Here is a 25669-nt window from a genome sequence, read left to right as displayed (position 1 = left end):
CCTTCAAGCTGGGACTTGTATGTGGCTTTGCCATAAAAGGACTGTGCCCTCTCATCAGTCCGAGGCTTGAACCTGTACAAATGCTGTAGCCGCTCTCCGCAGTGTACCATGTACTGTTATAAAATCTGGGAAACTCTGAATTCTGAAACACATCTGGCCCCCATATGTGGATGATGAGGAGGGGGGTGGTCTAATATAAAGGTAGACTCTCCTGAATGTGGCAATTCAAATGCAACTGATAAAGTTGTATATACTTTTTGCAACTCAAATACTAGCAGTGACATAGCTGTGATTTTATGAAATGAGGAACAACTCTAGTAAAGTTCCAAATATTTAGAGATGCAGTCTCTCCATGTACTTCCTAGTTGTATTCCTGGAAAATCTGGTGCATATAAAACCACGCAAAATTACTTTGTGCACATTGTTGTGTACATTAATAAAACATAATTAGGTCTTAGCCTCAGATGATGACAATGAGGCTCTTTGCTTATGAGATACATTTTAATGAGATGTTAGTGAGATGTAGAAAGTGGCTGTGGGGGCACCTGCCTCCCAGCGCAGGCAGGGGTCCTGGCTCTGCGTGTTAGCATGAGAGCGCCCCAACCCAGTCGTTAGGAGAGCAGGATGCCCCTGACCTCTCAGCCCCTGGGTGGTGACTGCAGGAGGGGAGCCCCTCCTCCCAGCCCGTGGGACCTCGGGTGGAGGAAGCTCCAGGGGCGGGTGCTGAGCCCGGGGAGCCAGCCCGAGGGCAGGCTCTGGTGGAGCTGGGGAATCCCAGGCAAGTCCAGACGGAGCTGTTTGGATTTGAAGGACCTTGTTTACTCTGGAACCGAAGCCGCAGGGAAACAGACTGGAATTACAGCCTGTTTCTCATCAGGTGTGCCAGAGCGGATCGGTGGCACTGCCATTGGCCCGCCTACAGGAGGTTTTGGCTGCAGGCACCTGTCTTCTGGCCAGGAAGGTGGAGGCTTCTTGAATGGGCTGATGGGCCACGTGGTTCTCTGCTGATCAGGCGTCTGGGGTGTGTCACAACCTGTGGGCTGGGTGTCCTCCTTTGCACCACTCCTCTCAGTCTTAATGTATCTTCATGGTCTTTGTTCATTTGAAATAGAGACCTAGAGGGGCCAGTCTCTGTCTGAGGCACATTTCTTGCCTCATGTACCAGAGAAGCAGAGGAACCTACTGTAGAGGGCCCTCTGGGAAGGCACATGGACATTCTTTTAATTCTTATCAGCTGAGCCCGAGGCACTGGCAGAGTCCTGTCGCCAGTTACAACCCCCCAAGAAGGCAGGGGGTGTTATTAGTCCTGATTTACCTTGGTCCAGCAGCATTATTTACAACTAGTGGCCTGGTGCACGGGTTCATGCACATTGAAAGGAAATTAATTAGAAGAAATATTTTAACATCACTATTCACCCTTTCTCTATAATAGAAGTGTCAACCAAATTCACCATCAACAATGATAGATGGAAACACGTGTGTGTGATTGGTGCCAGTGAGAGTTTTATATCTATTGTGCATGTGTGAGTCAACTTAGCCTTTTATGTATATAGAATAAACTTGCTTAACTAGATCTGCTTTCTGATTTAGCTAAACTTTTATCCAGCCCAGTGAAGCACTCCAACTTCTCTTTCAGGTAATTGTCAGCAACATAGCAGTAAATATCAACACAAACCAGGTTATTATTGTAGACCATGCAGGGAGAACAAAGGGTAAAATATTTAAGTGCAGCAGTGTTTGACAATATTCTGTGCAGGGAGAAAACCTGAAGTCATTTTCATGGTCCACCATTTCTTCTTTTCAGTCGGGTCAAGTTTCTAAGCTTTCTAAATCTCCGTTTCCTGGCTAATGAAAAGAAAATAGGATTCCACTGAGTCTCCTATCTACCTTCTCCAGGACTTCTGTGAGATCAAATGAGATGAGGCACGTGAAAACGCTTCACAGACATTTGGTTGAAGTGTGAAATGTTTGCACCGGGCGATAAAGCAAGTCGGGTTCCTGGACTGAAGAAACTGCAAGGAGGCTAGGCGGGCACAGGCACTGGGAAGGGAACAGGGAGTTGTCTAATGGAGTTTTCATTCTTGCAAGATTAAAGGAGTTCTAGAGATGATGGTGGTGGAGGCTGTACAGCAACGTGAGTGTACTTAATGCCACTGAACTGTACACTTTGAAATGACTGCATTGGTAAATTTTATGCTATTTGTATTCCACCACAAATAAAATTTAGAAAATAAACAAAAAGCAAAGGCTCTGATGGATTTGTTACCATGCAAGTGCTCGCTACCTGGTGCTTGAATACTATAGAGCAATAGTACCAGCTTTAAAAAATACATATGTTTTTTATTGAATTTAGAGAGTGTGGAAGGGAGAGAAACATTGATCGTCTGCCTCCTGCACGCCTTCTACTGGGGATTGAGCATGTACCCTGACGGGGAATTGAACTGGAGACCTTAGTGCATGGGACATGCTCAACCAACTGACCCACACCAACCATGGCTGATTGCTTTTCAGAAAAGCAAAAATTGTATTGTGATGCCAACTAGCAAGGAGACAGGAAGCGAGGCTCAGATCTGCCTCTCTCCCAGATTCAGGGTTGGGGGCAAGATTTCAGAGGTCCCAGCACTGGATCTTCCTGGAAATGGACCGCCTCTGAAATGTTCCTGTCCTTGTTTCTATGGAGGGAGCAATTAAAGATTCAAACATGTTCCATGCGAGTGGAGTGCCCATGGTTTAAACTTGGCTTCCAGGTCTTGTTAGAAACAGGATAGGACTGGTTTGAGCTGGTGTTGCCATTACAGAGTGACCAGTGATCATGGCAGGCTCTGCTCGTGGCCACATGAGCCTCTCTGTGCCTCGGTTTTCCCATCTGTGAAACAGAGACAATGATTGCCCTCTTCTCGAGGCGGGTGTGTAACATTCATGGAGACCACATGTATGAATCCTGGCACAGCGCCTGCCTGGCGCAGCACTCAGGAGGCGTGGCCACTGGGGTCATGCCACTGCTCACGGACTCTCCCATAAAAGTATGTGGGGCTTCACAGCCATGCTAGGAGGACTCTGACGGAGAAGGACTGGGCCAGGGTGGTGCATGTGTGACTTCCTGGGTCTCCTGCTGGCAGGGCAGTCTCCTCCCCACTCCGCAGAGTACAGTCCTGGGCTGTTTCCGGCCCTGGAACCCGGAAAACTCAAGGGCATTCCGAGCAACTTTGCTGTTTCCAGAGAAAGTCCTACTCCGTGGGCCCCCAAGGGCCATTTCTCTTTAAGTGCACAACCTCCTCGTCTCACTGAGACTCATCGGGAGGGTTGGTCATTGTTGACAGCAGTAAGAGTTCATTTCTTTGTTTTTATTAAACGCCAATTTGATTGGAAACAGCTTCCTGGAGCAGTAATTAACCACTGGCTGGAGTTGCTAGCACTGGAGGAAAAGCCACAGGCACTGAGCCCAGCTGGTCACTAGCCACCAGGAGCTGTTAGACCTGGAGGGAGTTCCCGGATGGCACCAACTCTGACATTGGTAGGAGGAAAGAGGGGGAGGGGACCTCAGCAATTTCTTGTTATGTGCAGCGGAAGGTTAAAAGCGGAGTGTTTCATTGCACAGACACACTGCTGCTCTGGGCCGCTGCATGCTGCCCCCAGCTCACAGCAATTAGACGCCTTGTCCACGGGCAGCTGTCCCAAGCACCTGCACTGAGTCTACAGCTCCGGCTCCTGCGGAAACCCTCAAGCCTTTGCTCCACCTCATTTCCTTGGGAAGTGTTTCTAATGACACACTTCTTGCTGCCTGCTCCAGGTCAGGTCTCCTTGTACACAACATACAAATGCATAAAACCCAGAACAGCCAGGGAGCCCTGGAGTGGTCCGAATACGTAAGCATTGCAGGTTGTGATGCATTTGCACAAGCAAAAACACCAGCAAAGGAACAGCATGTGCCCCCTTGGTAGCTCTAGAGGTCAGAACCACGGCTGTAATCACACAACTTTCAGCTCCACCTCAGGCGTGTTTATTAACTATTGTAGGTAGTAGGGTCTTTTGGATGATCGCCTGGGGTTTGCCATTTAGAGGGCATCTGGCAATTTAGTTCCTGGAGCTGAAAACAGTCACCTTTGGGCTCTCTTAGCTTAGGGAATTCTCCAAGATGTAAGGCAACTAAAATCAAGTTAGACCTAAATCCAGATGCTACTATTTGGATATTAAGTTTTTTGTTTCTTGGTGTGTATGTGTGTGTGTGTGTGTGTGTGTGTGTGTGTGTGTTGAGTAAATTAAAAAACTCTTTAGCTATTGAAGAAGGGACAAATAGTTCCTAAAAGCATGGACTCCACTGGACTGGGGCAACCCCTGCCCCACAGAGGGGGTCTGCCCCCTTCCCCCCGTGTTCCCTGTGGGACCAAGGGGTCTTGACTCTTCGGTCATCCTGTACAGGCCCAAGGAACTGTACCCAGTTGAGTACCCAGGCAGTGCCTACTTTTGAACTTAGAAGAATCAACTTCTCTGACAGTTGAAAGTATTTCAAGGATGCTGAGAAAGAGGCATCCCAAAAATGTAGGTGTAAGTATAGGACCATGGTCTCTAGAAGTTACTGTTACATAAAAGTCAAAAACAATCCCTTTTAGGTGAGATTCCATAAGGCATTTTGGGGAGTGCAGGGGTGGGAGAGGGGAAGAGCAGGAATGGCAGAGACTTTGGGATTTGTATGGAAACAATGTAAGGGTAAGGGGACTTCTCCTATTTCTTAGGTCTGTCCCCCCAACTTTGCTGGGCCCATCAGAGGCAGAACTCCACATTTCCATGGCCAGAGGCCCAGCAGTTTGCTGACTTGACCTCCTGGGGAGCGGGGGAGCCACAGGAAGACCAGCTTCAGTGAGAAGGCAGCCTTGATTGCAGGTGAAACTCTGTGTGCTTGGGTGTTTTATGGTCCTGAACCTCCGACTTCATTGCACTCTCTTTGACCGATGTGTTAAACCAACGTGACTGCCCCCACCTGCCCCAGCGTGTGCAGACCCAGGTGCTGTGATTCTCCTGACACATACCCCAGGGCGCCTCCTGGGAGAAGGGCTGAAAGCAGGCAGACAGACAACGGCTTGTGAGAGCCACGCGGGAGCTGAAGCTGAAGGAGCTGCTGGGAGACAGAGTCCTCTTAGTGGCTGTGAGGCTGCCACCTGCCAGCAAGCTTCCTGGTGGGATCAGGGCACTGAAGCTAAACCAAACCAAACACACACAATGCAAGTTAGGAGCCCTCCCCCATACTTAATAGTAAAGGTAACAAACCTGGTGTGATTCCACGAAGAGACATGTACTTGGTCTTTGTCACCAGTTCCTGACACAGCTCCTCAATCCCTTGGGATGTTGGGTGAGGGAAGCCTCTTTGCTCTGATGAGGGTCCCTGGACAGTCCCTAGGCAGCTCCAGGATGGTGTTGGGGTCCAAAAATGTCAGGCCACATTGGAGTGTTGTACCTCCCGGGAGTGTGAGCTGGAAATTGAGCTCCATCGCCAATAGCCAATGACGTAATCAACCCTGCCTATGTAATGAGACTGCTATAAGAACTCCTAAAAAAGGGTTTCTGAAGAGACATGGGGTTGGTGAGCACCTCACGGTGCTGGCAATGAAGCTCCGTGCCCGTCCCCATGCCCGCCCCATGCACCTCTCCGATTGAGCTCCCCGGAGTTGAATGCTTCATAATAAGCTGGAATTATAAGTGAGTGTTTCCCTGAGTTCTAGTGAGTCATCCAAACTGAGGAAGGGGTGTGTAACCCCCAATGTATAGCCAGTTGATCAAGGTTCCAGTGACAACCTGGGGCTTGCGCTGGCATCTGAATGCCAGGGGGCATCTTGTGGGGCTGAGCCCATAGCCTGTGGGGTCTGCACTAGCTCTGCAGAGTGGGTGTCAGAACTGAATCCAGTTCTAGGCCCCTCGTCTGGGTCGGGCGGCTGGAGAGCCGGTGGGTGTGGAGAAAACCCCTCATTTGCTGCCGACGTGGTGAGTGAAACTGGCACTCCTCTGCTACAGGTGTTCTGTTCTAAGGTCTGAGAATTCAGGAACACTGAAAAAAATATATATATATAACACCTAGTTGTCTTTGTTCTTAGTTCACTCCTGGACAAGCTGCTGAAGGAAGATGCGTTAAGCAGCTTGTGTGATATAACCAGCTGTCTAGTTGAGTCTTTTGTTTTCTAAGCTAGAGGAGTTAACAGACATTGTTTTGGGGTGCAGACTTACAATGCTGTGCTCGATTCTGTCCGTAGTGGGAAGACGCCGATGCAGGGACACACCGCTGGCTGTGTCAGTCCGCTGGACGGCCGCACACAACACTCAGAGAGCGTTTCCCAGCCTGGCCCAGTATATTCACAATTGTTTATAAGGATCAAAGTGTGTTCATTATCCAGAAACAAGGTGACACCCTATTTTCTAAACATACCCAAAGAATGTAAAGCAGAAGCACACTTGCTTGCAATGAATGAAACTCCATGTGCTTGGGGTTGGCCTGAACTTCATAATTCATTTTTAATATTTGTCTTTGATTTGCTTTTTGCATAATGATCAATCAGCAGACATCTGAGTTACCAACATTTTGATGTAGGAGAGGCGGTGCTGGATTCGTCATTTTGTGTCTTATTTGAACTCTGGAAACATTCTTTCTAGGTGAGCGTTTGAAGACGTCGCTTCATTAATTATATCAGTATTCGCAATTTGGAGCGATTAAGATGTGAAGTAGAGTGAGACTGAAGCTTTGATCTTTACAGAAACTCAGTTATAATCACACTACAGTGTGTGTCCATGGCCTGGTCTTCCCTGAGACCCTAGAAACCTGTCTGCGTAGAAACTCTCCCTATTTCCCAGTCCCCAGGGTTTGGTACAAACTTGTACATGAACAGCATCAACTGCTCCCGGTCTCCAGGTTTTCTGGAGGAAATATGCTTTTTTTTTTTTTTTTTTTTTTTTTTTTTTTTTTATCAAGCATCTATGTGTTGCCAAATTTTTCAGCTTCTCAAAAGCTTTTAATGAAGAGAAATGTGCACCAGCAAGCATAGCAATAACAGTCACACACACACGCACACACATCCTTTGAAAATTCAGAACATTCATGTCTGTGTCAACATGATTTCAGATAAGCACGAACCCAAGAACCCAAACACGGTGCCTGCAGAACCTGTCAACAAGGACAAGGCGGCTCTGCTTGCCCCACCCCCACCCCCACCCTTCGTTCACGCCAGCGTCTCAGCGCATTCCTATTGCAGAGCCAACCACCGTCCTAATTTCTGCTTACTTGGAATTCTAGGAAGTAGGGTTTCTAATTTTTAGCAGAGAATGAAATTTCCTTTATCACTTAATTAACGTATAAAAGATATATATACAGTTTTAGTAATCACATTTACAAAGAACATAATGATTTATTTCAGGCTATGGTGAGTATCACAGCCCCAACATGCACATAAATTGCACAGCAGGTTTATTTTGGTCACAGTTTGTGTCATGACTCACAGACTTTTGACTCTTGGTAGAGCTGATGGATCAATTTCTTTTAAGCTGATTCCAGGAACCAACCTGCTACTGATTCAGTTGCCAACATCTTGGTAAAGAGTATTCAAAAGTATTCCAGTCTGTTGTTTATGACACATTTAAATGAATTTCTCCATTTGGCACCAAATTTTAAAAAATAAAAAAAAATGAATAAATAAGCATCAGTCAAAACATACAGAGAAAAAGAGAACATTTGTGGACCAATTTTCCCTTTGACTTGATTCCTGTTCATGTGGGTCTCTCTCCATGTAGAACAGCCATACTCTCCTTTCTTGGGAATGTGTCTGGCTGTTTGTCCAGCGGTGGCCATGGCACCTCCTGATCCCAGGCAGAGGTGCTCGATGCGTTTGGCCAGAAGAGATCCCAGGCCTCAGTGTCTGGACATCTAAGACCCAAGCAACAGTGAGTCAGAGGCAGGTGCACCACAAAGTCAAGAGCCTGGGAAGATTTTCGGTGGAGCAAGACAAGAAGGCCGAGTCCGAGCACAGGCCAGCCATAAAGGTCATTAGGGCTGAATTCCTCCATGGAGACATGGTCTAGCAGTGTTTCCCAAACTTTTGACATATGTGTGCCCCTTCTATAATTTTTGTAACTCTGAGTACCCCTCGTACTCATGAGAATGTAGAATTAGGCGCAGCTAAGCATGGTGCAGTGCATATCCCCACCAAACTCCGGTGCACCCCACCAAACTCTTCCCGTACCCCTGGGGGTACGCGTACCACACTTTGGGAAACACTGGTCTAGGGAATGAGGCCTTTTTTTAAATTTCCTTTCTCCCCATCCCCCCAATCCTATATTTTTCTATAAATGCATAATCTCATTTAGTCCTCTTATCATTATTTCCTTATATGTGTATGTGGCATAGTATAAATATAGCAATATTTAAAGGTATTTAATAATACACCTTTTATTTATTTAGTAATTTTATTTTTCAATAGTTTGCATTTAATATTATTTTGTATTAGTTTCAAGTGTACAGCACGGTGATTAGATAGTCATATACTTTACAAAGTATTTCCCCGATATTTCCAGCATCCACCTGGCAGCATACATAGTTTCTACAATATTACTGACTACAGTCACTATTCTGTACTTTGCACCTGTGACTATTTGATAACTAACAGTCTGTACTTCATAATCCCTAGACATTTTTCACCTAGTACCCCAAACCCCCTCCTCTCTGTCCACCATAAGACAGCTTTCAGATCTATAAAGACTGCTCTGGGCCAATGTCACTCCAAATCATTGATGACTACTAGAAAAATACAAAAAGGAGCAAGAAGAACCAAGAAGTAATTCAAGTCAGGCACTTAACTATACCCTCCTCTGGCATTCAAAATTCATCTCTCATTTAACAGAGATTTCTAAGCATCTAAAAATGAAAACAAAAACCCATATACACGGACAACAGTATAATAGTTACCAGAGGGAAGGGGTCAGAGAAGGTAATAAAGAATAAAGGGGGTCAAATACATGGTGATGTGTTGAAAGAAGAGTTGACTTTGGGTGATAAACACACAATGCAATAATCAGATATTACAGGATTGTGCACATAATGTTAAGCCATGTTACCGCAATAAAATTAATTTGTAAAAGTACTCAACAATTTTCTAAAAATAATAATCTTTGCACTCTTAAAAACTATGTCAACAGTGACTCACAATTTATAAAGAGTAAGAACAGGCTTACCTTCTTCCAAGCCATCACTTTAACAATTACCATTGTCACACCTTTGGTTAAGTTTGTCTAGACAGTGGTCTTTTTTTCTCACTCCTACGCTTCAGTATAACAAAAAGAAATGCCTTCAAATGCAGTTCATGTGAAATCAGAGGCTGAGAAGCAACTAGAAGCTGGAGAGGAGATGCCAGCTCCTTCCAGGCAAGGCTGTCTCTTTATTATAGACTGAAAACCAGTCTTTTCATATTGACTTGTCAATAGCAATGTGGTTCCTAAATATCTAACAAATAAGGTAATGAATTATAACACAGTCACACAACAGTTTGAGTCAATTAAAATGATTTTTTTTTAATGGGGAAAGTTATAGTGCAGGGAAATCCTTGGAATAAAATAGCAAATGATAAAAATCAGGATGTAAAACTGTGTGGTATGTCCACAAGGTTGTTTCATACACACGCACACACGCACACACATACACACGCACGCAAAATATTAACAGTGGCTACTTTGAATGTTGTAGTTATATTTTTTCAAAAATTTTAATTATCATGCTTTCCATTGCTTTCCAAATATTCTATAATAAACATTTGTTACTTTTACAATAAAAACATGATGTAAAATAGTAAAAGAGTTGTATATTGTGGCTTTAACATAAATAAGAGTTTCTGAAGATTATGGTTTCCAAAAGTTAATATGCTGTTTTAATAGTACTGTTTTAATTGTGAATAGAAATATGGTTTTTTAATATTGCTTTTCCTTGTTGATGTTTTTAAAGCAGATCCCTATTGCACTATGTGGTTCAGATTTCCCAGGAGTACATGCTAAATGTTTTGGTCCAATAACTTTCAGGTGACTGGGGATCTGCCTAGCATGAATCCTACAACACACTGAGTTTCCTTCTAATTAAAAGAGATTATTTAAATTTGCCTAAAGCTCCCAACATGCTGCTTAAAACTTCTACTAAGCACAGAAGGAAACTGAGAAAAACCCCTAGGGAATAAAAGTGACAAAAATAGGACTGAGTTACATTTTTATGAGCAGGTATTTGAATATTAAATGTTGATAAAAAACAAAGACATTTATTAATTGTAGAGAAACTCTTGAAAACCACTTGGAATATAAATATGCGACACGATCATAATACATAGGTACTTATTTCTCCCTCTGAAAATTATTTAGAAACACAATTATTGTAGAAAAACAAAGCAGACATTAATTAGGTTGGTGTTTCCTCCCAGTCACCAGCCCTCGAGGAGACAGGGCTTGTTCTCCACGCGGACCTGCGACCGCCCTGGTGAGAAGGGCCGGCGCCTGCAGTGGCCGAGCTGCATCTCAGGGCCCAGGGGTTCTGGGGTGTGGATTGCGCTCCATGGGCCTTCAGACCCACTCCCTGCCTGTCTCCTGCTGCTGCCTGCTACTCCAGGTTCCTCACTTGTCCGGTTCCGGGCCCTCTGGCTTAAAGGCCCAATGGAAGTGACTGGAAGATTGGAGTGAGGAAGAGAGAAGCCTGGTCCTTTCCTCCCTCTCTCTCTGCTTTGGACTGTGTATCCGGGAACGACACTGCTCCTCAGGCACGGGCATCTGCCGGCGATGCCAAGCCCTGGGCTGCACTACCCGCTGCTCCCTTTGCCTTCCAGACTCAAGAGCTCCTGGAGTTTCTAAACTCTGGTTCTACATTCTCTCATCACTTACATAATGGATCCCTATTAAATGCCCTCCCTAACACTCAAAGTGGTTTCTGCTTTTCTCACTAGATTCTGGCAACAAATTGGTTATAATTAAGGATCCTGTTGGGAATGGCACGCCAGTCCAAGCGAACAGAGAGAGGGAGGCTGTTGCACAGAGTTAGCACATTTGCAGCGGTAAAACACAGGAGCTGCATACCCTGGGGCTTGTTTACGCTGGAGATTTGGAGAGCGTGTTAAGTATGTATCAAAAGAAAAACTAAAATCCGAGATCTTAATGATCCAGGCCTGATGGCTGACAGCATGCAGGCTGTTTATGTATCACGCGGAGAAGCCACTTGCTTGCGTAGGAATGAATTTTTGATTCCAAGAGCTGTTCTCCTGAGTAGAGAACATCCACCTTTAATAAAACTTAAAGAAAGCCTAGATGCAGGAGGGTGCCTCCCATTGCTATGTTAAGCATGACTGGGTGACAGAGCGAATATGATTTTTTAAAAACCACTCTGGGATAATTATTAGCTGCTCTTTACATTTTAAAATTCTTCACTCTGTATTTATGAAGCCAGGACTGTAATTTGTGAAATAAAAGAATTACCCGTTGCTATAGTTTGTCACAACGGGGAAATCCTTATGATAGAAGCCGGCATAGACACTTCCCAGCTGTGCCCTATAAAGAAAGAAGGCAAACAAGATGGGCTCAGAGTAGAGAAGACAAATTGCTGCTGAGTGAATGCCTGCAGACCTGAAATGGACAGTGAACAGAATGAGCAATTTGTTCTGCCTGGACGGAACAGTACCTGCTTTGGGCTTGAAGAATGGCAAGGCCTGTGCAGGCTGGGACCTCAGAAGACCAAGAGGTGGTGTGAGAGCATGAGCCCCAGCCAGGTGAGGCTGGAGTGGGGAGTGTGGGGAGGTAAGGCTGGCTGTGTTGGGCAGATTCAACAGATTTGACTCTTTTTTATTTCTGTGAGAGAGCACAGAAGTTTCTTAAATTGAGTGACATGATCAGATCTGGGCTTTGCAAGCTTTTTGCATGTGCAAATTCAATAAAATTGTCAAATTACGTTCTTGAAAGATGATAATGGAACAGCAGCTTTAATTATTCTGATGTAATTATAGTGCTTTAGGTTGTTAGCATTTTTGAGCTTGAGGTGGTGAACACCTAGTGTTGGTTTCCTGGCAACCATGCATCCTTTTGGTGGAGAAAGTAAAGGGTCACCTGAACATCTCCACTAGGAATCACTCAAAGGAAACACTTTCCTCGTCTGTTCCCATAGCTTCCAGTGTACACATGTTCCAGCCAGAAGGGATGGTTAAGGTTTGGGGTGAGAGTGGGACTCTGCTTCTGCAGGGAAATGGGAAGCACAAGACGAGGGAAACCACTCAGCGCTCTTCCATCATGTGTGTTTCCATCAGGGGGGGTCCTCACAGAAAACTTAAATACAAAGCAATTTGCAGAGAGAGGCTCAAATGGTACGGGAGGTACAGGTTGTCAGATGAAATCTGAGAGTGAGATGCGGGTGAGGAAGGACAGAGACAGAAAGCATGAAGACACTCAGTACAAGTTGGACTTAGTACAAGTTGGCGTTATTGTAGATCACCCCTAACCTCCCTCCCCTGCAGGCCTGGGTCCCTCCCAACTGCACTCCCCTGCTGGCCATCTTGTGTCCACATGGGAGCAGCCATTTTGTGTGTTGGAGCAACAGTCAATTTGCATATCACTCTTTTATTGGATAGGATTATTATATAGGATAGTCTTCTTCCTAGAATGTCTCATTCTTGCCTATACCACCCGCTATAAACTTACATCCCAGTTTCTCCATGGCAGGTATTGACTCTCTATTTTTCTCTTGGTTGAATACCTCCTTGGCACCAGAAAACATTGTTCCCAGAATTATGTTCTGGAGTTGTGGTGACACCAGTCATTCAATGTAAGGATCAAGTTCTGGAAGATTCCATGTAGGGTTTCTTTTGGTGAGATGCTCCATGTGATGGTGTGTCCCGGTGTCTCGAGCTTTGGGGTCACTCTGCCACTGAGACACAGCTGTGCTGAGCTCACAGGGCGCCCTGGTTGTTTTGACTGGGCATCTATGTCATCTCTGAGTTGTGGCTACAGTGGTTTTGGGATGTTAAAGCTTCAAAGATGACAGGTCAGACTATAAATACTCCATTTCCCACCACACACACACACACACACACACAGCCTAAGGAAAACACCAAAATCTAATTGAAACTAAGGCAATAGTGGAAATATTTATGAAAGCAGAAATTGATATGACAGTAGCAAACAAAGAGTGCATTTCAGATTGGTATTAATTAAACTAAAAGAAACATAATGGTGTCTAAGGGAAAGATATATATATATATGTGTGTGTGTGTGTATATATATATATATATATATATATATATATATATATGTATTCACATAAGTAATTTACTTAAAATAATAATTAATTTCAGCCAGTTGCCTTCATGCTGATTGTCTGGTGTTGCACAATGTCATAGGAAGGGCACAGAGGTAGGAGTGGGATAAATGGCACAAGGAGCTGTCTAACTCTGAGCATGTCACCTAATCCGGTTCCAAAGGGACCTCTGACTTCTTCCCCTGAGAAGAAAGAAGAGAGGAGAAGAGGAGAGAAAAGAAAGGTAGAGGGACCTTCAGGCAGATGTGGCATCATCCTGAGGCCTGAACTATTCGCCCTCTAATGTACTGGCTCTGACTGTGGACTTGAACTGCAGTGCCCAGGTTTAAATCTCTCAGAGACCAGCTGTGAAGGGAGACAAGTAAATGGGAACACATGTTAGAGTACGATCCATGCTATGGTAAAAGTGAGACAGGAAAACAACCGGGCCAAGGAAGGCTCTCTAGAGGAGGCAGTATCCCACTTGTGTCTTGAGAGATTTGAAAAGTTGGTCAAAGTATAAGACCCGTGCAGCCTGTGCCCAAGTGTGGGGAGGAAGCTGGGTGAGACCAGCAAGAGATTCAAGCTGCGTGGACTAGGGGGCAGGTGACCTGGATTTTAAAATGAATCTGAAGAAGAAAGGGAACTAAGTGAGGTGATGACACGTTAATTAACTCGATTGTGGTGATCATTTCACAATGGACACTACTAAATCACATTGTGTTTCTTTAAAAAGTCATGCTGTATAATATAAACATATATGATTTTTATTGTCAATCATTCCTCAATGAAGCTGGGAGGAACTTGGAACAATTTCAGAACAGGTTGTTCTCTCGTAATCATAAGAACCTCGTGTCAGGTTGTAGCCACCCAATTCTGAGTGGCACCAACGGGACTGCAGGGGATACATGGCTACAACCTGCTGATGACAGACCAGCCGAGCTAGGCACTGGCTGAGAACACCCACTGACTCCTCATGTAGAGGGACAGACAGGGACCTCCTGAGCCCTCCTCATGTTTGTCATGTGTTCACCTGTCAAGCTTCAGCCAGGTGATGAGTAAACCATGACACAGTGCTCAATTCATGTTAGAGAAGCCTGTGGGATGGGAGATGCTCTTTGATGTGACACTTATGCTATGCTCTCTGCTCCCCCATCTCTTTATAGGTAAGAAAACTGAAGACTAAAAATAAGCCAAGTCACCCAAGATCACAGTGATCTTACTTGGTCTTATTTTGGGGAACTGTGGAGAAAATGACAAAGAAAAAAGATAGGCTAATCTTCTAAAATAGTTAAGGAACATTTTTCTTAAAGCACCAGAGAGTAAATACTCAGGGTTAGGAGCCATCAAGTCTCTGCCATTGCAGCAAAAGCAGTCATAGACAGTGAAAGAATGGTCATGGCTGTGTTCCTATAAAACTTTATTCACAAAACAGGCAATGACACAGAGATGGCTGTAACAAAGAAAGAAAGAAAGAAAGAAAGAAAGAAAGAAAGAAAGAAAGAAAGAAAGAAAGAAAAGAGAAAGAAAGAGAAAGAAAAATAAGGTTAGCTGAAACCGGTTTAGCTCAGTGGATAGAGCGTCGGTCTGAGGACTGAAAGGTCCCAGGCTCAATTCTGGCCAAAGGCACGTCTCCAGTAGTGGGTGTGCAGGAGGCAGGTGGTCGATGTTTTTCTCTCATCGATGTTTCTAGCTCTCTATCCCTCTCTCTTCCTCTCTGTGGAAAATGAATTAAATATGTTAAAAAAAGAAAAACAAAGTTAGCAAATATGTGGAGAAATTTGTACCATCGTATATTGCTGGTAGGAATGTAAAATGGTGCATCTGCTGTGGAAAAATGGTTTGGCACATCCTCAAAAACCTGGACATAAAATTATCACATGACCTGGAAATTTTACTCCTAGGTATGTACCCAAGAAAAGGAGAACGGGGACTCAAACAAGTACATGTACCCACATGTTCATAGCAGCCTATTCACAACAGTCCAAAGGTATAGCTCAGATGTCCATCTATCGATAAACAAGTTGTTGGATACACAGACAAGAGAATAGTGTTCAGCATAAAAAAAAATGAAGTATCCACACATGCCACTAAGTGGACGAACCTCCATTGTGCTAAATGAGAGAAGCTAGACACAAAAGCCTACAGATTGTATGATTTCTTTTATAGAAAGATCCAGAATAAATAAATCCATAGGCAGAACACAGATTGGTGGATGCCAAGGGCTAGGGGAAAGAGGGAATAGAGAGAGATTGTCTCATGGATACAGGGTTTTACTTTGGAATGATAAAGATTTTTGGATTGACACAGAGGTGGTGGTTGCACAACACTGTGAATTTACTAAATGACTCTGAATTATTCACATCAAAACAGCTGATTTTGTTATGTGAGTTGCACTTCAATAAATCATTTATTAAAGGGCAACAAAGTGTATGGATAAGGCCCATAGACTACATAATATCCCAGTTCCTGTTATAAAAGAGACAACATAATGGTTTAATGAACAGGTTTTTTTTGGCCAGGGAGGTTTGTGTTATTATAATCATCTGTCCTGTCAAGGAACAGACATAAACAAATGTCCAGGAGTAATATTCACAGCCAAGAATATTAACAAATGGGAAGATGCCTGCAAACCTAACCATGAGAGTTTTGGACACATTTCAGACTAAATATAAATCCATTGAATCTTTTGGTAAAAAACGAGGTTCGATGTTACAAGGCTTTTCGCTATTTTTATTTATTTATTTGTTTATTTATTTATTTATTTATTTTTATTTTATTTTAAAATATATTTTATTCCTTTTTTTACAGAGAGGAAGAGAGAGGGATAGAGAGTTAGGAACATCGATGAGGGAGAATCATGAGGGAGAATCATGAGGGAGAATCAAGCTGCCTCTTGCACAACCCCTACTGGTGATGTGCCTGCAACCAAGGTACATGCCCTTGACCGGAATCGAACCTGGGACCTTTCAGTCCACAGGCCGATGCTCTATCCACTGAGCCAAACCAGTTCTGGCGGCTTTTTGCTATTTTTAGAACTCACGGGACATCCCCCATTCTAATTTTGGGAACAAAAATAAATATTTGGAGTTTTATTTTTTTATTTTTATTTATTTATTTATTTATTTATTTATTTTTATCAACTTCCTGTTTCTAAAGAAGAACCTAGAAAAGACACATGTAAAATGTGCCAGAAGCTTTTGGAACATCAAAGAATTCCAAAGAAACTAGGGAATTAGCTCATTGTAAAAGAATCTGAAAGACCAGATAATTTTATTTAATAAACACACAGGATGACTCTTTCCCAAAGGAGACTTAAGGGATTTAATCAATTTTTGGTTCAGGGACCCCAAAGCCATGTCTAATCAGGCTTGAAAACAAACTGTGTGAAGATTTGGGTATGATGGGAAGATGAGAAATTCTCACGTGAAACTGGACAACTTGACCCGATCAGGCTCACTGGCATTTTAAATTAATTTTAACAGTTAGTAGGCATGAGAGAGAGAGACTATTTCAGAGAAGAAGGTAGAAAAGATGAGACGTCTGTGAACTGACTCGTGCCCAGACCAGCTTCCTGGTGAGGAGATGCTCTGGTGCCATTTAATGGAGGACAGGCCCCTCTGTGACTTTTGCTCGAAGAGTGTCCATGTTGAAAGTCACCGTAGGGTACATTTGGGCTTCAGAAGAGCCGTTGAGAGAAGGGCTGCCTCACACTAGAATGGCTGCTCCTGAACGGGCACCTGCTCCCTAACCCAGGTGTCTCCTCTCCTTCTGGACACACAGAACGTCCTTAACTCACGTTTCCCTGTGAGTGAGTCCAAGGCAATGTGTTCCCATTTGGTCGATTTTAACAGAGATAACAAATGCTACTCCCTGTGTTCAATGCTGGGGAGCAGATAGGAGAAGTGTATTTCTGGGCAGAAGCCTTCTTGGGATCCTGAATGTTCAGTTTCCAGGGGCTCCCAATTCTGCCCATCCCCACGGGTGGCCCAGGAAGTGCCATCACTGGCTGGGGGACGATGCATGAGACACTCGGAAATGAAGGCAGATACCACAGCATTTTAGGGGTCTTGAGCATGGAAGATTCACTTAGCTCTGCCTCGTAGGTTGAAAAAGTTCTTCACAGTTTGGTGGAAAGAGGGCTATTGGTGATTCTTATTTTCTTTATGCCTTGATGACTTTTCTGCAATGGGCTGCATTATTAAAAATCAGTTAAAAATTTAAAAATTGTGAAATTAGCCCTTGCTGGTTTGGTTCAGTTGATAGAGCATCGGCTTGAGGATTGAAGGGTCCCAGGTTTGATTTTGGCCAAGGGCACATGTCCAGGTTTTGGGCCTGATCCCAGAAGAGGGAATGAGGAGGCAGCCAATAATGATTCTGACTCACCATTGATGTTTCTATCTCTCTTTCCTTCTTTCTTCCTCTCTGAAATCAATAATATATACATAAATATTATTAAAATATAAGCTTTAAAAATTATGAAATTAAAAAATAGTTTTCTGCCTATAATTATTTTCATTGGCCCAAGACTCATCCAAATTTGCGCTAAATTGCCACTATTCTGAAAGTGTTTCTTAAAATAATTGCAATGGGATCGATGTGTTTCTGTTGTTAATGAAAAAAAACCTATAAAGAATTTTTGTGAGTTTATTTGAGGCAAACTGTCGACATATGCCGGGAAGCAGAACCTCAATGAATTGAGGTAATGCTCCGGAGAATACAGGGTTACATCTATATTTATACATTGCAATCAAAGGAAAGGTACTTATGTGAGTTACATGAAATTCATTGGTGATGGATTAGGGAGGTAGGATAGAGCAAAGTGGGGAAACCTCTGGGATAGGGTAAAAGGTGAAATGATGGACATGTGCTTCTTTTACAGAGATGGATACAGGATACTTTAACATAATTAACAGTTGGCAATTAACTTGATAACAATAACAATGAGGGAATGTCTCTAGGCCATTTGTTGTGCCATGAGGGGTCGGGGTAAAAAGGAAGTTACAAGTTACCCAGACAGCTCACAGATCTGTTATCTTAGAGCACACATGTCAAACACAAGGCCCGCGGGCCAAATCCGCCCGCCAGGCCTTGCAATGTGGCCTGCACCGTGCTGTCATCACTGCACTCCGCTGCGTTCCATCACAATGACGCGCGGTGACATAGGAGGCTTGTGATCTCGCTGGCTGCCTCGCAGGCCGCCGTACTTGCTATCTATTATGCATGCGCATAGATAACAAGTCACGTGAGATTCAGGAGGCGTGACCTATAGTCCGGCATCCGATATGGTTGTGCGGGTGGCAGAGCAGAGGAGAGAGTGAGTGTGCGGGCATAAAAAATACACAGCAGAAGCTGCCAGTTCCTGGCATAAAGTGCAGGCATAAAAATCGCAACAGAACCTGCTATCTGTACCCAGCCAGGCATTTATTGACTGACTTTTTTTTTCTCCACTCCATCTGCCAAATCAAGCTATCCCTGTGCAGTTTTCAACTTTTTCCTTCTAACGCAGATTTCCAATAAACTACATCTTTTACTGCCAATATTGATCCCAAAATGTCCAGGAAAAGAAAAGTTGATGGTGAAGGCTGACAATTTAATGACAAATGGGAAAATGAATACATGTTTGTGCTTAGAGAGGGCAAACAAGTGTGTATATTGTGTTATGAGACAGTGTCGGTGATGAAAGAGTACAATATACGTCATCATTTTGACACCAAACATAATGTTAAGTATGGCAAATATACTTTGGAAGAAAAGCATAAAATTGTTAAAGAACTAAAAGGCAAACCACAATCACAGCAGCAAATGTTTACAGAGGCTACAGCGAAAAATGATGCTGCAGTGAAAGCAAGCTTTATAGTGGCTGAAGAAATTGCCCGTACTGCAAGGTGTTTTTCAGAGGGTGCCTTTTTGAAGCAATGCATGCTAAAAGTGTGTGAGCAAGTATGCCCAGACCAGATACAGAGTTTTCAAAATGTCAGTTTGTCAAGAAACACCATTGCAGATAGAGTTCAAGAACTCTCAGGAAATCTATCATCACAGCTGGCCGAACAGGCATGCAGTTATCTCGCTTTTTCACTTGCTATCGATGAAAGCACAGACAACACTGATACAGCGCAGCTGTCCATCTTTATACGTGCTACGAAGACCGATCTCTCTGTCACTGAGGAACTTTTGGATGTAGCTGCCATGCATGGGACGACGACTGGTAGAGATATATTTGAGGCTGTGGAGAAGTCTATAAATAATTTTAAATTACCCTGGGAAAAGTTGGTGGGGCTAACTACCGATGGCGCACCTTCAATTTGCAGAGAAAAGAAAGGCTTGGTTGGACTAATGAAGGAAAGAATGCAAAAAAGTCACTGCCACACACCCTTGATTACTTATCATTGCATTATCCACCAAGAGGCTATGTGTGGAAAAGTTCTGGACATGAATGACATAATGACCATAGTCATTAAAACTATTAACTTTATACGGGCACGTGGCCTGAATCATCGCCAGTTCCAGCAGTTTTTACAGGAGGTGGGTGCAGAGCATGGAGACGTGCCATACCACACAGAAGTAAGATGGCTGAGCAAGAGCGCAGTCCTCAAAAGATTTTTTGAGCTCAGAGAACAAATTGCTCTTTTCATGGAAAGTAAAGGAAAGCCCTTGCCTGAACTGTCGGATCCCGCCTGGCTATGTGATTTTGCTATGATGTGTGACATATGCGAGCATCTCGCCCAACTGAATCTGAAGCTGCAGGGATGCAAACAAGTCATCACGAAGATGTCTGACATGATCACAGCATTCCAGCGTAAACTTCAACTATGGAAGTCCCAACTAGAACAGGACAATCTTGCCCACTTTCCCGTTTGTTTGAGTATCTCAACCACTATTTCTGGTACTTTTCCTTGCAGTCGGCTGGTTACCAAAGTTAGCCGTTTACTAAGTGAATTTGAGCGGCGCTTCTCTGACTTTAGAACACAGCACTCAGGCTTTGACATCTTTGCCAATCCTTTTACAGTTGATGTCAACAATGTGCCCCATCACCTTCAGATGGAGATAATCGAGCTTCAGTCTGACAGTGGCCTGAAATCAAGGTTTCAGGATGTTGAAATTGAGGACTTCTACCCTCTACTGCCCCCTGACTCAATGCCAGAGCTCCGACTTCATGCTGCCCGTATTCTTTCCATGTTCGGGAGCACCTATCTTTGTGAACAGATGTTTTCAATAATGAATCTGAACAAAAACAAGCACAGATCACGCATTACCGATGACAACCTCCATGCTGTTTTGCGGGTTGCTACAGCCCAAGAAATAAAACCGAACATTGACTCATTGATCCGGGGAAAACGGTGTCAGACATCTAGCCAGAAAACAAAACAATTCCAATATTACTGTTTTGCTTGATACCAATATTACTGTTTTGCTTGATAGCATGTGAGTTGGTTAATAGCACAGTTAAGGAAAAGATTGTTCCACTCATTTTAAATTCACATTTCTGGTTAACATTGTCAGTTTATGACTGTTCAGTAAACCATTCGGCCCGCGATTTAGGCTGGATTTTAGATTTTGGCCCCTTCTCTGATTGAGTTCGACACCCCTGCTCTAGACACTTAGCCCAACCAGTAAGAGCAAAAATCAGTACTTTTAGAACGTATTCTTATAACTCCAAGAGTTCTGCTTGATACCTATGGCCATCTCTTTCAGACTGAAAGATAAAATAATCCTGTAGAAATATGCTATGAACAAGCATCTCTTATTTTGTGACTTGTTAGAATGTAAACATAGAGCAGACTAATACACTGATTTTATAGGATAAACACTTTCAGTTTGTTTCAAGTAAGTTACTGATTATACTGTATATGTCTATGGAAGGATATGGTTAATACACTAGACCACAAAGGATGCTGTCAACCCATTACTGAGCAAAATGATATTCTGCTGCCATCCTGTGCCCATTCAAGGAACAACAGCATACACTACCAGCTTTCAGACTGAAAATCCTTCTATAGGGCATTGGAAAAAAAAATTTCTTTTAAAGATGGCAACAAAAAGAGCCTCTAAGAGATTAAACTGACCAAGTGCTCCAGACAACTCAATGGTATAGCCTAGCCTTGCAATAAAGTCATTTCAAGTCTATTTTCCACTGATTATGAAAGTCTGCATGGAGTGTAGGCAATCACACACACATGCCTTTCTGCAAATAAAGAGGGCACAGGCCACACACACTGTGCAGTGACAGTACAGAGCATGTGGGGCTGGCCTTGTCCTGGCAGAACTTGCCTTATAGAAATTCTTCCTTGCCTGCCATGGTCTCCTGCACAAGAAACTCAGAGAGAATTGCTCTTCTGCTCAAACCCATCCCACACACTGTCCTCAGCATCCTCTCTCTAAGCATAGACCTCGTCACGCCCCTGCTCCACAGAATCTACCACACATTCCCACTCTCCCTCCATCTAGTATTTCACTGCAGAGTGGGCCTATACTTTTGCCAGTGAGCACATCAGCTACAGCTTCGATTCGCTGTTGAAAATATAAATTTCAAACCATTCCCAGCCACCATAACTAGAAATAAACATGTCCTCCTGTGCCTGTTTGCATTACTTGGAATAGACATTTTCGTTTACTTGCACATGCAAGAAATTAGGATTGATGTGTCAGTTTCCCTAGCTTAAATGTGAGTGTTATAAGAACAAACCAATGCTTATTCATTCATGAATTTTCTGAATCCAGCAAAGTTAAAATGCCAAAGTCAGTAACTGTGTGTTAAATAAACCAATGAAAGAGAACAGATCTTTAACAAAAATAAAATGCGGGCATCCTAGGTCTTGTCCTTTTCACTTCATATAGGAAATCAATGCTAGAAAAACAGGGTATAGAAAGAATATTTGGGTGTTCATTCTGTAACAGTAATTCGGAAGGGGCATGTGCCCTGTGGGACTGAAATAGTGAAGTTATTCAAAACTTCCTCACAGTAACCTCTATGAGAGCCATCTTGTCTCTGTGGTGCTGAGATTAATTCCAGGCAGAAATCCTTGGCTCTGCTTTCACACCAGGCAGAGCCAAGTCCTATTGGAAGACAAATATTTGCATATCTCATTGACATTGATAGACTTTCCTCTCACCGAGATCTCAGGACACTCAGTGGCGCTGACCCCACAGCTGCACCTTTGGAGTGTACGGGGGAAAGGGCAGTAGGATACCTCCTGCCCACTCACCAGCTCCTAAGGGAAAACGTCTCCTCCTACTAGTTATGTGCCCTGGGGAATGTGGTTGTCCTCTAGAGCCTAAGCTTTCAGGGCAGTGGAACTGAAAATATTCCATGAGATGCCACCAAAAATTCGAGGTGGGGTGGGGGTAGGGGGGAAGCTAAACAAAATCAGCCAGGCTGGATTCTTCACCTCTTTCCTCCCCAGCCCTGCAAAGGAAGGTCTACAGAACTGCTGGGCAAAAGTTCCCTTTAAGGTTACCGGGCCACCCTGCCTGATATGTCTTTTGGGATGCTTTTTAACAAGTACAGGGAAAGGTAGGCTTGCTTATATGCTTATATATACATACACACTGAGGGCCTAATTAAGAACTTCTGGTGGCATACGAATAATTTATTTTAGATACTACACAAGAATCAAACATGTATAAGATAAATGCAATTTCAAGTAAGTGACTGATTATACTGCACATGTCTATGGCATGCAGGAGGCAGCCAATCCATGATTCTCTCTCATTATTGATGTTTCTATTTCTCTCTCTCTCTTGAAAATTAATAAAAATATATTTTTAATAACACTTTCAAAAAAGATGAATTTGCCCTAACTGGTTTGGCTCATTGGATAGAGCATTGGCATGTGGACTGAAAGGTCCCAGGCTTGATTCCGGTCAAGGTCATGTACCTTGGTTGTACGCACATCCCCAGTAGGAAGTGTGCAGGAGGCAGCTGTTTAATTTTTCCTCTCTCAACAATGTTTCCAACTGTATTCCTCTCTCTTCCTCTCTGTAAAAAGTTAATAGAATATTTTTTAAAAGATGAATTTGCTTTGCAAAAGGTGAATTTGTCTGATTAAATTTCAACAGCATCAAAATGACTCACACCGCCAAAACCAGTTTGGCTCAGTGGATAGATCCCGGATTCAATTCTGGTCAAAGGCACGAACCTTGTTGCGGGCACATCCCCAGTTGGGGGTGTGCAGGAGGCAGCTGATTGATGTTTCTCTCTCATAGATGTTTCTAACTTTCTATCCTCCTCCCTTCCTCTCTGTAAAAAATCAATAAGATGTGTTTTTTTAAAAAATGAGTCACACCTTCCAGGATCTTAGTAAATTCCAATTTTGCTTAATATTTTTTCAAGTTACTTTTTTTGACATTAGGTTATTATTACTGAATATTTTTTTCTGCTAGTAAATTAGCTGTAAACAGACATTTTTCTGAACATATGTTTTAGTGTTGAAATACGATGGTTTCAAAATGTGTTCTTGTAACTCAAAGGGTTCTGCCTGATTCCCGTGTCTGTCCCTCTCAGTATGTATGATAAAATAAACCTGTAGAAATGTGCTAAGACCAAGCATCCTTTAATTTGTAATTTATTAAAATGTTAACATAAAGCAGACTTACTCAGTGGTTTTATCGGATAAATGTTTACATTTTCCTTCTAGTTAGAAACATCAATGATAGAGAGTCATCAATCAGCTGCCTCCTGCACGCCCCCCACTTGGAATGTGCTTGCAACCAAGGTACATGCCCTTGACCAGATTCGAACCCGGGACCCTTCAGTTCGCAGGCCAACGCTCTATCCACTGAGTCAAATCGGTTTCAGCTGTGCATACTTCTTGCACTAGCCCTCAACGGACGCTATCAGCCAATTCATGCGCAAAAATAATCCTTTTCTGCCCTCTTGTGGCAATTCATGGAATAGCACGCTGTGCCTCTGTCTGTGGTGCTGAAATTCCAAGTAAAGCCCTGTGAACATGACTAAAAATTCTACCCAGAAAAAACAGAAAAACCTCCCAAATCATCGAGGCTATCCATGGCGGCAATCATTCCATCCCTGATGGACCGAAGTCACGGCTCTGGGTTCTTCACCTGATCCCATCCTAGCCCTGCAAAGGGAGGCCCTGGAGACTGCTGCGCTGAGGTTCCCTTTCAGATGTTCCTTGGTACCTCTCATAACTAGAAAGCAGTGAATGAGAGTATGTCTGGCAAGTTGTGCTCTAACCACTTAGCAACATCAGCTACGGATTATATTCACTTTTAAAAAATATAAATCGGACTCCTCCATTGTCTTTGATATCCTGGTAGCTGGCAGTATGCTTGCCCCTGGAGGGACACGCATAGATGATGGTGACAAGATCAACATGACCAACCACTATGTTTTTTCAGCCAAAGAAGATCATGAAACCATCTGAAACCATGCTCAGTTCTTCAATAAAGTCATTAGGAGATATAAGTATGTGGAAAGGCTTTTGAGGATGCAATGAAAAAACTTCTCCTCTTCCTTAAAGCCTTTACTGAAACAGCGCAGACAAAGTTGGCAGTGCTGTCAGGGATCTTGCTAGGCAATGACACCCTTCCTTCCACCATCCTCACCAGTCTCTTCACAGACTTTTTTGTTAAAGAAGGTATTGTGGCCTCATTTGCGGTCAAGCTTTTTAAAGTCTGGATGGCAGGAAAAGATGCCAACTCTGTTACCTCTTCTTTGAGAAAAGGCAACTTAGATAAGAGGCTGCTTGAACTCATTCCCTTTAACAGACAAACTATAGATCACTTTGCTAAGTACTTCACCTACATGTGATTAAAGGAGCTCTCCAACTTCCTGCGAGGGCAGTAGCAATATACTCCCCTGCTGGTCATGTTCAGCTCCCAAGGCCAGTCAGAGCTGATCCTCCTGCAGAAGGTCCAGGATTACTGTTACAACAACATCGACTTCATGAAGGAAGGCATTTCAGAAGATCGTGCTTCTCTTATATAAAGCTGGTTTGCTGAGTGAAGAAGCACACGTGACCAACCAAAGGCAAAAGTGTTTTTCTTACCAGATGAAGAAATTTGTTGAGTGATTGGTTTCAAAACGCAGAAGAAGAATCTGAATCGGAAAGTGAAGACAATTAGATGGCAGAGAGGCACAATCCCTAGGTCATCATACAACACTTGGATTGGTAATGCTGAACCATTGGAGAAGAGAAATGTGGCTTGTTTTCGCAAAGGAGAAAAAAAAAATAGGGTAGGTTTCCCTTGTGCAGAGGGGACAAATCGTTACTGTTTTTGTTTTATTTTTAAATGGATCAAAGCTATTCAACCAGGAGTCCAATAGAAATCTGAATTACTCAGCAGACACCTTTTTTTAAGCTGTAGTTTTCAGGTACTGTGTGGTGAATGCCCCACTGGTGTCTATTACAGGGCAGGGCCACT

At 43.4% G+C, this 25669-nt stretch overlaps 1 pseudogene; it reads left to right on the top strand.

Moving 5' to 3' along the window:
* The first annotated feature begins 11750 nt into the window (after positions 1–11750).
* LOC118707109 lies at positions 11751–25055 on the top strand (annotated as a pseudogene).
* Positions 25056–25669: the final 614 nt, after the last annotated feature.

Source organism: Pipistrellus kuhlii, unplaced genomic scaffold, assembly GCF_014108245.1.
Source record: "Pipistrellus kuhlii isolate mPipKuh1 unplaced genomic scaffold, mPipKuh1.p scaffold_m20_p_57, whole genome shotgun sequence".
Classification (NCBI taxonomy): Eukaryota; Metazoa; Chordata; class Mammalia; order Chiroptera; family Vespertilionidae; genus Pipistrellus; species Pipistrellus kuhlii.
Note: the sequence above shows the minus strand (reverse complement) of the source record. Positions and strands in the feature narration are given on the sequence as shown.